The sequence below is a fragment of the Natator depressus genome, chromosome 2 (genome assembly GCF_965152275.1).
Source record: "Natator depressus isolate rNatDep1 chromosome 2, rNatDep2.hap1, whole genome shotgun sequence".
Taxonomy (NCBI): Eukaryota; Metazoa; Chordata; order Testudines; family Cheloniidae; genus Natator; species Natator depressus.
The window spans coordinates 126920240-126936441 of record NC_134235.1 but is presented as its reverse complement, the minus strand read 5'-3'; the positions used below and the strand labels follow the sequence as shown (position 1 = coordinate 126936441).

General features: G+C 41.5%; 1 protein-coding gene and 1 long non-coding RNA gene across 4 annotated transcripts in view; one reads left to right on the top strand and one right to left on the bottom strand.

Annotated features, from left to right (window-relative positions):
* The window catches only part of CDH12 (cadherin 12), an 822829-nt gene that overhangs the window by 677194 nt on the left and 129433 nt on the right, over positions 1 to 16202 (bottom strand). The window lies entirely within an intron of this gene.
* The window catches only part of LOC141981545 (uncharacterized), a 64448-nt gene continuing 53762 nt past the window's right edge, over positions 5517 to 16202 (top strand). Inside the window, exons 1-2 of the long non-coding RNA XR_012637822.1 lie at positions 5517 to 5571; positions 9118 to 9231. This is a non-coding gene — a long non-coding RNA (uncharacterized LOC141981545). The remainder of the gene's footprint in view (positions 5572 to 9117; positions 9232 to 16202) is intronic.

The window sequence follows — 16202 nt, the reverse complement described above, 5'->3', positions numbered from 1 at the left end:
AGTGACGTCTGTTAGCACAAATGCAACCTAGTAAGGTGAGGGGGGGGGGGGCTATAAACTGAAGTAAATAAGGGAAATTGTGCTATCCATGAATTCCATTTACACTTGTAACAGATATCAGGAAACAATACACACTGCAGAACAATCAGAACCTGTGGTGCTATTTCCCAGGAAAAGCAATTTGTCTGCATTGAAATACTGTTTCCTAAACAATGTAAAGGTAAAAAAGAGAAAAATATATAAAACAAATCAGCATTTCTTTTCCCCTGGTGGTTATGACTGGGCTTGAGTGACATTATAAGGATAATAGGGTGTTATTTTAAGTAAGTCAAATGTAGGATGGGCTCAGGAATGATTTTTAATGGATTTTACATTTTACCTCTAGAGAGGCTACTTTGTTTGCATTGAATTTTAAGAGAAAAATCAGGCTACTGTATATTTTATAAATTTATTAAAAGAATAAACAGCCATTTATAGAACAAATATGAGTATAGGCAAAATATTTCACTAGCCAATTTAACTTATCGTTTTCCTAACCTAATTTACAATAACACAGTGCAATAATCAAATCAAGGGTAGAAAGGAAGTATAATCAATATGTTAATAGTTCGATTTATCTGGCTCAGCAATTAGTAATTAAATCAACAACTGAAGTTGTTAAAGGAAACAATTATTTTAATATTTCACAGGAAGGTTAAGGGGAGAAGCAGTTCCTTTTGAATTAGGCAATTTAGCCAAGAGTCTGTTAGAGGCGAGTCCACTGAATGCATCCGATGAAGTGAGCTGTAGCTCACGAAAGCTTATGCTCAAATAAATTTGTTAGTCTCTAAGGTGCCACAAGTACTCCTTTTCTTTTTGTCAATACAGACTAACATGGCTGCTACTCTGAAACTAGTCCTTGCCGTAGTTTTAAGCTCTTTGACTGTTTTCCTAGTAACTTTCTCCTTCAGATGTTTTCTCCTGTTAAGCTTCACTGTTGGCAGAAGCTATATCAAACTGTTGTTTACTTAATCTATCTCCCGTCCCCACTTTAACACAATGTCTGCAGCTTCCTTTCTGGCAGTGTTGCACAGATATGAAATGATTTTTAGAATTTCACATTTCTAGCCACTTTAGAATCACACTTATTTAACCCAGAGAGCTCTTACTAGTTAAAAACAGACATACTTTGGGAAACAGTTAGTGACACACAAAGACACACAAGCACACACACGCGTACCCCCTCATTATAATGAGCATTGGAGACATTTGAGCATGCCAAATTGCTTTACAGAAGGATTTTCACAACTTCTTCTTAAAGCCTTAACTCACACGATTGGTCATAGTTTTGGAACTAAGCCGTTATTTATCAGTATCTTTATTGATGATACAATGGAACATGAAGCTTTTTTGCATCCAAGGTGTGGGGGGAAATTTGGTCTCTTCAGACGTCAGGCTTTGCTTAAGCAACGGGCAGAGTCTTTCTCCTCTCTTTCTTTGGATGGCTGGTCCAGGGAAGAAAGCAGGATACAACTTTGGGTATTGTTGATGTGAAAGAGCCCTCCACCCCTTTTCTTTTGCTTGGATATGATCTTTTATAGGCATCAGTGTCCCCTTACTCTACTTTAGGTGACACCCTGATATCCTCAAGGGCCAATGAGATATTACAGCCTGATAGCAGTAATATTACATGATCCTAGAATGGCCTAGAAACTTCATCTTGAATTCACATTGAAGATTCCAGGGCATTTAGGGTTGCCAACTTTCTAATCGCACAAAACCGAACACCCTTGCCCCACCCCCACCCTTGCCCCGCCCCACCCCGCCCCTCATCTCAGTCCCCGCTCCCACTCACTCCATCACCCCTCCCTCTGTTGCTCATTCTCCCCACCCTCACTCACTTGCTCATTTCCACCAGGCTGGCTCAGGGGGTTGGAAGGGGGTGAAGGCTCTGGCTGGGGTGCAGGCTCTGGGGTGGTGTCAGCAATGAGGGGTTTGGGGTGTAGGAGGGGGCTCTGGGCTGGGGGGTGGAACTGAGGAGTTCGGAGTATGGGAGGGGGCTCCGGGCTGAGACAGAAGGTTGGGGTGTTTTGGGGGTATGGGCTCTGGGATAGGGGTGTGGGTTCCAGGGTGGGGCCAGAAATGAGGGGTTCAGGGTGCGGGAGGGGGCTCCAGGCTGGGGAAGGGGGTTGGGGTGTGGGGGAGGGATGAGGGATGCGGGGGCCAGCTCTGGGGTGGAGCTGGGGATGAGGGGTTTGGAGTGCAGGAGGGGGCTCCAGGCAGGGGCGGAGGGATTCAGAGTGCAGCAGGGGGATCAGGGCTCGGAGGGTGGGTTGGAGTGTGAGGGTCTGTGAGGGCTCTGGCTGGGCGTGCAGACTCTGGGGTGGAGCTGGGGATGAGGGGTTTGGGGTGAAGGAGGGTGCTTTGGGCTGGGACCGAGTGGTTTGGAGGGTGGGAGGGGGATCAGGGCTGGGACAGGGTGTGGGAGGGGGTCGGGATGCAGGATCCGGGTGACACTTACCTCAAGCGGCTCCTGGAAGCAGTGACATGTCCTCTATCCCACTCCTACATGGAGGCATGGCCAGGCGGTTCTGCACACTGCCCTGTCTGCAGGCACTGCCTCCACAACTGAAATTGGCCACAATTCCTGGCCAATGGGAGCTGCAGAGCTGGCGCTTGGGGTGGGGGAAGTATGCGAAAGCCCCCGCCTGTCCCCATACATAGGAGCCGGAGGGGGGCATGCCGCTGCTTCTGGGAGCTGAGTGGAGCCATGGCAGGCAGTAGCCCCACTGCTCCGCTGACCAGACATTTAACAGTCCGGTCAGTGGCGCTGATCAGAGCCACCAGTGTCCCTTTTCAACCAGGCCTTCTGGTCGAAAACCGGACACATGGCAACCCTAAGTTTAGTGTGTATATGTCTTGTAACAATTCATTCATAAACTCAAGGAGATAAATCTTGAAAACTGGACACAGGAAAATGCAATGTGATAAGGAGCTGGTTGGCAGACTTCCGTTAGATCCAAGACATAGATGTCATTAATTATATTTAAACAATTAAGACTAGTCAGCATTCACACGTCCACTTATTCTCACACATTCTCATGACAATGAGTAGATTATGACACTGGGAAATTAATGCTGAGAAGCGGGGAAAGAGTCTAGAACAAGTGAATGACTTTACCCCAATAACCTTTTGCCTAAAAAGCAGAAAGCTGGGACATCGCCTAATAATGCTCACTTTCATTAAACATTTGGCCAACTAAAGCTACTCAGGCCTAAATCTCAATATAGCCTATGGTCCCTACACTCAGTTAAGCAAACATTATCATCTGATACTATCCAAGCAGGTTATCAACAAAATAAAAACAAAACACTGCACTCTTGAACCAATGGCATTATTGGGTCACGCTCTGATATACTTATATCTCCATATGATGATATTTGCAATGTGATATTGTCACATTCTGGGGTGCAATCCAGACCAGTGAGGGGCTGTGTCATCAGCTGCCCTGCAACCTTGGGTACCTCACAATGTTTTCCTATTGTATCTCCCAACCTGGGTTGCTCACAAATAGCCTTACAGCATGCAGCTCACATCTTGAGTGTCTGTGTATATTTGCAGCCCTGGTCCAGCAATTCTGACCTCAGCAGCCTGTTAGCAACACACCAGCCTTGGGCTATTTTTGTCCTTGACCTCTGTAGTCCAGTCACCCTTTGAAGTGGATTCTTTTGAGAATTACCCCACAAAGCAAAGTTTATTCAAATAGTAAACAAGGAGTCTGGTGGTGAAGATGACTATATTCTCTTTCTCCTTCCCTGTGTGTGCTGAAATGCAGATTTGCCTTGTCTCCTGCCATTTCCTTCTCTTGCTGTCTCAAGGACCCTTTTTAATAGAATCATAGCCCTGGCTGGAATGATTTACTTGGTGTTGGTCCTGCTTTGAGTAGGGTATTGGACTAAATGATCTCCTAAGGTCTCTTCCAACCCTGATATTCTATGATTCTATGATATGCTTAGAGCTGACTAGTGGACAATAATTCTGTTCTCTAGCAATTTTTGAGATTTGTTTCCATTTTGCATCGGAGAGTGAGAGTGTGCATGTGTACGTCAGTGTCATGCCCTATAGCTGCTTGATTAGCATAGTGAGCTAGGATGTAGGAAACTCAGGTTCAAGTCCCTGATTTGGAGTGATCAGTTATGAAATGTTCTGCTATGAATCAAGAGGAGCAGGGATTTGAACTTGGGCTGCCCACACCTGAAGACCCAAAAACCTTCCTACTAAAGTTTTTGTGGAAACTGATAGGTCTCTGTGCAACATTTTGGCTTTACCAAAACAGCATATTTTACCAAAAGTGTTCTGGCCACTTCTAAACACACATGCTTTCACCTACTGGTTCAAACAGGGCCGTCCTTACCCATATGCAAAGCACGGAGCTGCATAGGGCACCTGTCCCCCATGGAGGCCTGGGACCATCCCCACCCCTGCTCTTCCCGCGGAGGTCTGGGGCCTCACACAGTCCGCTCATGGGGGCTGCGTAGGGCACTAAAATAGCTAGGGACGGCCTTGGGTTCAAATTCAGTTCAGTTTGCTAGTGAGCAAAAGTTATTGCCATCTCATGCCTGTTTGATAGTCTCAGTTCAGTTCCTAATGGAAACACCACCACCCGCTGCTGGCACTCTTACTGGTAGTTTCAACGTGAAGGATGAACTACTCCCTCATACTTAGAGATGGTACATCCAGGACAGGGCAGAGGAACATTTGTGAGCAAAGCTTGTCATTCTTCTTCCTGTGTTTGTTGCTCTTTTGTGAAACAGAACTTCAGCTTCTGGGCTATCAATCCAGGAACTTCCATAAGCACTAAAGCACTTAAGCATATACTTAACTTCCATTGACTTCAGTGGGATTTAAGAATATGTTTTAAGTTAAGTATGTGCTCAAGTGCTTTGCTGACTCAGAACTTCAATTCAAACACATACTAAAGCAAACTAGGATGTTTAACGGTGAACAGCAAGCGGATGAAATGGGAAGAGAAGTCAAGTTTTCAAAAGGTAGAAAAAAAGGGAATATTCCAAAATTCAGCAGGATGCCTTCAGAGTATTTTACAATGAAATTAGTTGGCTTTGAGTTTCTACATAGAATAAATTAAATTCCCAACATACCAAGAAAACATATTTCAAATATCGAGGGATGAATTTTGGAAATGTGGCAATAAAAATGTGTACTGTGTGGCAATATACAATACTCCACATATTTTGGACAAATCTTGGGAGAAAAATGTTGCCTTGGACCTGGCTTATTGGAAATATAAAGACTTAAATTCTGTAGAGATTTACACAAAACTAAAAAAGAAAATTTAATTTTTCTTTTATTTAAAGCAAGCTACTGGAAATGCCCAGCAGCTCTTCCCCCACAAACAGAATGCTAGTGAATGCACTGGATAGGTAAAGATTAACATCAGTGAATGAATGACAACAAATAGGAACAAGAAAAACCCTCATGTTACTATTTAACCATATCACAAATCACTAAAACATTTCCAGAACATAGGTTGCAAAGCTTCATGGACAGTAGAAAAGGCATAACACTGTCAGGTATTTTATGATTAATCTTTTTTAAAACATTTTAAAAAAAATTGACTTTGTTCATTTAACTTGCTCTGCTTTTCCATTTCTTGATCTCTTTCCCCAAGTAGAGACTGGCAATTATGCACAACAGTGTGCAGTACTTGTATGATGAGAACAAAAATCTTCTGAGATTTAAAGTGAGACCAGCAAATGTTTTGATTAAGCTAAAATATAGCCCAAATGGTGGTTTGTGATGAAAAACACAAAATTGCCCTTAACTAATAATGCCATGGGTGTTGCTGTAATACTTACATGGGTCATAGTGTGACTCCCTTGATCACAATGGTGAATAATTATTGACCCGACTAGTTCCATTCACACAATGAGACTGTGTGGGTGCGTAAGAGTTTAGCAGTGTCTTTAGAGAAAGTGAGGGGCCAAATGTGTGTAATGTTTATGTATATACAGGCAGTCCTCGACTTTACAATGTTTGAGATCTGAGAAATGACACTTACAATTTTTTTATAAATTGTCATCAAATTTCAACTTTAAGATGTTGGTTTCGACTTTATGATGCTTGATCTGACATTGTGCCTATGGGAAATTCGAGCTATGATATTTTCGACTTAAGACATGATTGTGTCATAAGTCTGAGGACTGCCTGTACTATGCAAAATTGGTAAAGGAGTTAAAATACATTATATTTCTGATATGGAGCAAAATCGTCTAAAAAGGGGACAGGAAGGCGTTAACTGTTGGATACTATCCCAGGCAAAAAAGTATCTCAGATGGTGGGCAATTAAGACTTTTGACACCTTATTGTTTTATGGGAAAAATATCATTGAAATGAAAAATACTAAAATAGGTCCAAGATCAGTCAAAGTGGTGGTTATTAATAGGATTGCTCTGAAATGTAACTGACTTGCTCTGTTTTTCAAACAGAGAATATGAGATAATAATAAATGGATTGACTAAGTATCATCTTATTTTATGAGTAGGTCCACTGGAATCTATAAATGTACTCATGATATACGTTATGTAAGTGTGGAAGATTCTGGCCTTTAGTCATAAAACATAGGGCCAGATCATCAGCCCTATCATCTTGTCTTCACTAGAGATTTTTACTATGGCGTTAGTTGATTGCCAATTATCTCAATGTAGTTAACATGTTTGTAGAGACTAGTTGGACATTTCCTAGGTTTACTATAGGCTGATACCCAGAGTAAAGAACAAGAGTTGTTGTTTTTTTAATCTCTGAAGCAAGTGATTGGGGAATATCCAGACTAGCCTTTACAAGGGAGTTAGCTACTTTGATTTAATGATAATCTGCTAATTTGACGTAAACAAAACAAAACACAACCTTGTGTGTATTTTATGTCAATTAATCCCATAACTCGATGTTATTTCCCATTATGCTGGGGAGAGGGAAGCAGGACCTGACCTACATGGATTGGGAGCATTTGTAATCGGGCCCCACATGGATCTGTTCTTGGCCCAATGCTATTCAATATTTTATCAGTGATCTGGGAAAAATATAAAAATGTTACTGTTAAAATTTGCAGATTAGAGATTGGACGAGTGGTAAATAATGACGGAGATTGCTTGGTAAGGTAGGATCATTTGAGTAGCATGAGTTTTAATATAGCCAAATCAATGTCATGCATGTCACACTTATAAAACAGGAGACAGCATCCTGGATTGGGGCAAATGATTTAATGGTAGATAACCAACTGAGTATGACCTACAGTGTGAAGATGCAGCTAAGAGGGCAAATGAAAACCTTAGATGTATAAGCAGGGGCCTACCCAGTAGAAGTTGGAAGGAGGTATTACCTCTCTTCACAGCATGAGTTTGATGATTACTGGATTATGTCTAACTCTGGTGTCCGCACTTCAAAAAGAATGGTTAAAACTTGGAAAGGGTTAAATAGAGAGTTACAAGAATGATGTGAGGTCTGGAAAACATGCATTATATATTGAGAGGCTTAAGAAGCTCAGTCTATTTAGTTTATCTAAGAGAAGTTTAAGAGATTTATAGATTATGATCTATAAATATATATATGGGAAAGAGATTTCTGATAGTAGACAGCTCTTTAATTTAGCAGAAAAAGACATATTGTGATCCTATAGTTGGAAGCAGAAGCAGGGAAAATTCAGACAGAAATAGGGCACATGTTTTTAAGACAGATTAATAACCATTGGAACATCTTATTTAGGAATGTGGTGGATTCTCCAGGACTTGAAGTAAAATGAAAACTTAATATCTTCCTAAAATATGTGCTATAGCTATAACAGAAGTTATGGGCTTGAGGCAGAAATTACTGGGTGAGGTTCTCTGACCTTTATATTTCCTTCTTCTGACCTCTCAACCTGCAGCGCTCACTTAATTCAAACTGCCATCCATTCCCTTACAGTGGAGCTTGTTGGAAATGTTGAAAATGAATTGCTTAAGAAGTATGAAATTATCAGCCACAATCCCCTTTTAACCTGTCTGTGTAGCCTACTGTCATGAAGTCAGACAAAATGTAAGCTTGAATGCTTTCCAGAACAGAACATTTTTTATGGATTGAAATAAAGAGCACCGGGTGTAGCAAGCAAATATATTTTCTCCACTATACTTAGACTGTAAGCTCTTTGGGGCAGGGACAGTCTTTTTGTTCTGTGTTTGTTCAGCGCCTACACAATGGGATCCTTGTCCATGACTAGGGCTCCTAGGTGCTACCATAATACAAAGAGTAAATAATATCTGGGACAACCTTGCACACCTCACAACTTGGTTTCTTTATGGTATATTTATTTAAATCTGAGAGGAAGGCCAGTTTTGTGGTTGACACACAGCAGTGGGATGCAGATCTGGGCTCAACTCCTGACACTGCCACATACTTTCTGTTTGAGATTGGCCAAGTCATTTGGGTAAAGTTTTCAAAAATTACTCATGGACTTAGGCCCCCATATGCCATTGACTTTCAGAAAATCTTATCCTTAATCTGGCTCAGTTCCAATCTGTAAATTTGGGGTAATACTTCCTTATCTATACTCTTCATTTATCATATCTGTTTGGATTGTGAACTCTTCAGGGCAGGGATTTTCTTTCCCTATGTATTTGTACAGAGTGACACTGGCTGACGACATGCTAGAGTGTATTCAGGTCTATTCATTTGTGTATTAGTATAGATCAAAGTAATTGTTAAATATATAAGAGTGTATTTGGTTTTTAAATGTCATAGAAACTAATGGGATGTTACATGCATTATTTTTACTTATCTGTGTCCTGTTATAATATAATAAAAACATTTACATTGTAAATACCCCATAACTAAATAACCCATCAGAGAGGAAAGAAGCCTCATGAAATGCAAATGAGGAACTTTAACAGAAAATGCTAATTTCAAAGCAATGGGCCATCATGTGTGATGACCAGAGGCCAAGCTCTCAAAGTGCATTCCTCACTCACCATCATCAAAGGAAAAGTCCATGTGGTTGGAAATAGTCAGCTTGTCTTCTTTCAGAAAAAGCTATAAATATGGATTAAAGGAAAAAATCCTTCATCTCTGGACTATTTGGACTCTTACAGGGAAGTGTACCCAATGCAAAATAGAGATTCCCCAAAACAATCTGGGAAACCTGAAAAGACTTTTGGGAAACTGGCAGTTTATGACATCACTGACACCATCTGGAGTTACAAACTGTACGTATATTTTACCTGCTTTAACTTCTCAATAACTCTCATTCTTTTTTCTTAGTTGTTAAACCATTAGTTAATGTACTATAGAACTGCCTGCCAGTATTATCTTTGGTGTAAGATCTGGAGTAACAATTAATTTGGGGTAAGTGACTGGTTGCTTGGGACTGGGAGCAACCTGATGTGGTGTGATTTTTTTATTTATTTATTTTTTTGGTTTAAGTGACCATTATCACAAAGTATAGTTTTTTCTGGATGGCAAGATAGTCCCCCTTAGCTTCTCCAGCCTATCTGAGACTCCATGGTAAGTCTGGTATTGTAATCCAGGAACTCACATTTGTTACTGAGTTGGTGAAATATAATTATAGAACACACCACCAGTTTGGGGTGTCTGCCCTGTTTCCGACAGTCTGCCCTGATGTAGGCACTCACAGTTGTGAGCTACTCTAGACAGCACGACACACAGCACTTAGCACAGTGGGACCCTGATCTCAAATAAACCCTCCAGGCACTATATATTATATTATATATTATAAATAATAGATAATTATTATCTTTGCAATCCCAAATATACACTTAATATATATTTCAGGTTTATGCATACATTTTCATCCCTATCTATAAAAAGGGATATAAATGTACACATAAACATTAAAGCTATCTTTGACATTTATGGACTCTAGGAATGTAGGCAATTGTTATTGTGCTAAAAAAATATAAAACTGTTGATTATTATATATATATTTTTAAATTGCACAAACAAATCCGAGGAAAAATACAGAAATGAAAGTCACTGAGACACAGAAAGCTTAAGTGACTTGCTCCAGGTCGTACAGTGAGTGATGGAATACTCAGGAATAGCCAGGAGCACTAGATCCTATTGATTCCTGTTGTTATGTGGAAATGAATTAAAAGCGCTGTTTGTAACTCTTTTAATTACATTACTTTCCTCTCTCTTCCTTACAAACCCCTCTAAGGAACACTCCTCTCAGTTTATTCTCTTTAAAGTATAGAATAATATAGAGATTCTTGTATAATTTTAAGGCACCTTTCCCAGAGTTCTACTAACACAAAAATATAAAGTTTAATATAAAGTACAGGTCTCGTATGGATGTTGTCTGTTTATCGTTGAAGTAAATGCTTTATTCTTAGTGTTTTTAACAAAGACCAAACCTCATATGAACAGGCCAAAAATTTGAACTTCCATGACAGTCTTCCTTCCTTTCTCCCTCTCCAAAATTATCCAAGGTGTTCCATTAACGTCTCCACAGCAATAAACAAGTACAAAAGTTTAGCATTAAATCTACTGTTTACATTCTTTTCCTTTTTTGCATAGGCCATCTACTTCCTGTAAGTGTGCAAATAAATATCTCTGTAAGAGAAGTGCTTGTGTCAAGTTCTAAGATCTTGAGCAGTAAACACAATAGATTTTCATTCTGAACAGAGTCTTTTACATAGTGCCAGACTATGAACCCTTTTCTCACACTGGTGAGCTGCTCCTCAGAGGAGTTGTCCTATTCATAGATATTAAGGTCAGAAGAGACCATTATGATCATCTAGTCTGACCTCCTGCACAATGCAGGCCACAGAATCTCACCCACCCACTCCTGCAATAAACCTCTCACCTCTGTCTGACCTACTGAAGTCCTCAAATCATGGTTTAAAGACTTCAAGGTGCAGAGAATCCTCCAGCAAGTGACCCATCCCCTATGCCACAGAGGAAGGGGAAAAAACCCCAGGGCCTCTTCCAATCTGCCCTGGAGGAAAATTGCTTCCTGACCCCCAATATGGCGATCACCGGAACCCTGAGCATGTGGACAAGACTCACCAGCCAGATACCCAGGAAAGAATTCTCTGTAGTAACTCAGATCCCATCCCATCTAACATCCCATCACAGGCCTATTTACCATGAATAGTTAAAGATCAATTAATTGCCAAAATCATGTTATCCCATCAAACCATCTCCTCCATAAACTTATAGAGTTTAATCTTGAAGCCAGATTTGCCCCTACTGCTTCCCTTGGAAGGCTATTCCAGAACTTCACTCCTCCGATGGTTAGAAACCTCTAATTTCAAGTCTAAACTTCCCGATGGCCAGTTTATATCCATTTGTTCTTGGGTCTACATTGGTACTGAGCTTAAATAATTCCTCTCCCTCTCCTGTATGCTTTCTGCTTTTTCTTAATCACCTCTGAGATCCTTGCTCATCCAGCTTGATCTACAACTCCTGCCTATGAATTTTTTCCCCTTTCTTGGGATGCAGGCTTCTGATAACTTCTGCAGCTTTGACGTGAAGTAATCCCAGGCCTCCTCTGCCTTTAGATCCATAAGTTCTTCAGTCCAATCCACTTCTCAGCAACTACTTGATGAAGGAATCCATCAGCTATATCGCATCTAGGAAAATCTGAGTCCTATTATTATTACTAGCACTTGTCCTCCAGTCTATATCTGGGAAGTTAAAGTCTCCCATGATCACGCAGTTTCCATTAGTATTTACTTCATTAAAAACATTAAAGAGGGCTCTATCCATATCCAAATTAGACCCCGGCGGTCTATAGCACACCCCAAGCACTATCACAGGGGAGGCTGTAGTAGTGTTCTTCCCCAGTCTGATTTTTGCCCAGACAGATTGTGTCTTATCCATTCCATTGCTTCTTATTTCTTTACATTCTACCTTATCATTGATATACAATGCTGCTCCACCACCTTTACCTTTATTTCTGTCTTTCCTAAGCAGCACATACCCTTCAATACCTGCAGTCCAGTCATGACTGCTATTCCACCATGTTTCTGTTATCCCTATATCTGGTTTCACTTCCTGCACCAGTAGCTCTAGTTCCTCCATTTTGTTACCTAGGCTCCTCGCATTGGTGTACAAACATCTTAATTTTTGCTGTTTGGCCTCACTCACATTCTTCACCCGATTAGACACAGACATTCTACAACCAGTATGACCTATTAGACTGGTATCCACACTGCCCTTCCTCCTTATGTCCTTCTCTTCCCTCTCAATGCTAAAATCCAGTGTGGAGATTACCTGGACATCTCACAACCATCTCCCCCAAATTTCGAGTTTAAAGCTCTCTTAATCAGTTGTGCCAGCCTCCATCCTAGAAGTCTATTTCCTTCCCTACTCAGATGAAGTCCATCCCGAGAGAACTGTCCTCTGTCCATGAATGCCTCCCAGTGGTCATACATCCCAAAGCCCTCCTTAAGGCACCACTGCCTGAGCCATCTGTTGATAGTCATAATCTTGTCACACCTTTGTGGCCCTTCTCTAGGAACAGGCAGAATCTCACTGAAGATCACCTGAGCCTCAATTTCCTTAAGCGTCTTCCCCAGCCTGGCACAGTCTCCCTTGGTATGTTCCAGTGAGAATCTACTGGTATCATTTGTTCCCACATGAAGGATGATCAGTGGATTCTTTCCCGCTCCCTTTAGGATCCTCTTCAACCTCAGGTCCACATCCCGTATCTTAGCACCTGGAAGACAGCACACCCTTCTATTCTCTGGATCAGCTCTGGTTACAGGCCTGTCCATTCTTCTCAGTAAGGAGTCCCCAATCGCGTAGACCTGCCTTTTCCTGGTGACGGTGCGATTCTCCGGTCTATCCCCTGTTTCCTCTGGCTGCAAGTTCTTTCCATACCTATTCTCCCTTGTAATCCTCTTCAACCCATCCTGTATCCTCCAGGGGCTCATATTAGGTGTATTCTCCATTGACTCTTCCCCTTTTCCTATAGGACTAGCCGCTCTTCTCTTCTCCCTTGCCCTTCCACCTTCAGTGACCACCTGCTGAGCCCCTTCTTCATTTTCCAACTCTGCAAACCTGTTCTTGAGCTTTATTTCTCCTTCACTAGCCCGTATTTTCCTCTGCCTGGTTCTCTTAGTCACATGCTTTCACTGTCCATTTTCTTCACCCAGCAGTCTCCCCTCAGAATTCTTCAGTCCTGCTTCCATCTGCAAATCTGAGCTTTTCTCTTCAGCCTCCTCCTGTCTTTGCTCCATAATCCACTCGAACCCCTTTCTAAACTCAACCAGAGTTTCCACCTGCATCTCCAATCCTCGGATATTTTCTTCCATCAGCTCTATCAGGCGGCACTTCATGCAGAAGAAACTCTTTCCAGGTACCCACTCCAGGACCATGTACATACCGCAGCTTCCACATCCAGTCATCCTCATTGTGTCTTCCACTACATGGGTCACTTCCATGTATCTGCCTCTGTATCTCTCATAGCCTTCCCACCTAAATCCTGTTAATCTGGAAAACATAAACCACACCAAAACACCACCACCCACAGCAAAAAAAAACCCAAACAAGCTCCGCAAGACAAACTCCCCTTTCAACCTCCACTCAAATTCCCCTGTTTACAGCTCTGTTTGCTGGCTCCTGTGCCACTACAGCTGTCTGTGCCACTGCCTGACTGGCTGGCTACCTTTATAGGACCCCTAGTCAGAGAAGCCCCGCCCCCTAATCAGGGCTCAGCTTCTCTCCCAGCACAAAGCCCCCACAAGCCTCTATTGGTTCCAGTCATTTCTCACCAAGGTGAGTAAGGACATCACAATCTGGCTAAGAACCTTAACATAAAGTTTTAGAGTGAATTAATAATCAGAGATAAATTAGATCACAGAGGGATAAAGTAAGAAATCTGGGTGAAGAAGAAAATTTCAGCTAATACTGGAAATGAAATGGAAAGCTGATGAAGATGTGAGATATAGGAGGGCTATTCCAGACAGCAGGAGCCGCAGAGGAAAAGGATTTTGCTCCAACAGTGGTGAAATTATGAAGAAGAGCACAGTGAGGATGACAGGAGAATGAGGAGAGATACGAAGGAGGGTGCAGCTAGTCCATAGTGGGTTGTAGAAATAAGTAAGGGAATTTGTAACTGGATCTTGAATTGAATGAGTAGGCAATGAAGATATCTGATGTCAGGATAATGTGGTTGTAGTTTTTATATTTGGGAGATGGTGGCAGCAGCACTTTGGGATCCAGTACATAGAGAACTGTGATTTGGAGTGGCTATGCAATGTGAAATGCAAGAACCCTATTCAATATTTCATATGTGGATATATCATACTTCACACAGTGCCATATTCAACTCCTGAACAATCAGAGTTGGAGACTACATGGGGATCTGTCTGATGCTTATAAATATCTCTTCTTCCACTATAGATCTGTAATTAAGCACTGATACGTGTAGAGTGCCAACTCGGTGATTTTATTATCTTTTGGGATGTAATTCTAGAAGGCAACACACAAAAATATAGAGAGAGCTCTCCATTGTGACATTTAGACATGAGGCTCTTGTAGGGGGTAGTTTGGAGCCTGACCAACACAAGAGGAGCTGCAGGAGAGACTGTGCCTTAAGGAACTGCATTCCTTCACAGTTCCCAAAGGGAAATCTGTATTACCCCTGAAGAGGGTGTAAAACACTCCCCATCACTCTGTGCATCAGCCCCACTCCACTGACAACGCAGAAAGGAACAGGGCTATAGACTCCACCTTTTCCCATACTCTTTGTGAGTGGCTTATGCCCACGGGAGTATTAGGAGGACACAGTTCTAATGCACAGGAGAGTCAAGGAGCTACAATTGGGCCTGTCTCTTTTATGGGTCATTACAATCAGGACCTAGGGTCAGATTTGGTCTCACACCAGGGTTAATTCAGGCTAACACCAAACAAATTAATGGCCTATGTTCTATTGTATTAAGTCACTTCCTATACAACTCAGGTGGTCCGGGAACAGGAAGAGGTTAAACAAGCATAGCGCTTCAGAGGGAGCATTCCTTCTAGGTGAATATTACAATAAAAACTGTCAAAGAATGATACATTTTTGTATTGCAGTCTTTTCTGGTATGAAACTGCAAAGCAGATTATATTATACTGTTGGAAGAAAAGATTCAAGGTGACATAATGTAAATGGATTCAATGCATAATGTTTCTGGTTGGTTTGAAGCTAGACGCAGGGTTTTTAAGTGTAGACAAAATAATATTCCTCATAGGATGCAGGTTTCACCGACTGTACTAACCAGCAGCACTGCCTTTGAATTCAAAGTAATACCGTACTTGTACAACACCACATCCTTAATGCACATTACTATGTTAATCCCCACACCAAGAGACACTGGCTTTAAATTGTGCTCCTTTTAAAATTAACAAAACACCTTTAGAATGGCCAATATGTTCTGTTGTAGGACTCCTGGGCCTGAATTTGTGTATCTGTTATAAATACCAGGATGACCTGCTCAAATGTGTGTAGCACATGGAATATATCATTTGCAGCTATAATTTAAAGAGAAACAATCCCAAGCATACAGCTGAGCTGAGAGTATGGATGGATGACTGACAGCGAGAATACTTACTTTCAGTATCTCTGCCTCAATTTGTCATTCTCTGGGAAAACTTTCTGTAATCAATGTCATCCACTCCTACAGAATATGCTAGCATCAATTTATCTGTGCACCATCTCCTGCACACTTGTTACCAGCTGATGGACAGATGGCAGGTTTTTTGATGACAGTGGGGAAGGCAAAAAGTCACAGAAACTTCCAATGCACAAGTAGCTTTCTCAGTGAGAAGAACACTCTTGTTTTCACACACACAGATGTGCTTTCTCCACCCATGAGGAGAGGGCAGAAAAAGAGAACGTAAGATGATAGGAAAAAAGCAACAATAATGACCTATGATGTCTGTCTAGTTGTGGCCTCTGGTGCCAATGTGTGGTTTTTCTTTGATGTGCTCTTCTTCTTGAGAGAGTGGGAGAGAATTGTTTATTCTACTGAAGAAATATATGAGATGTGTACTGATCTGAAAGATAATACAATGAATTGATTTATGAAGTAGTGATGTGGTTATGAAAAGAGTGTGAGACCCTGCATATCCCTTTGTGAATGAAGAGTCAAGATAGAAAGCAAAAGGAAAGGATGGTTCAAGGGTGGTCTTTTCTCTTAAATGTTGAACACAGACAGAGCAGCTCTCT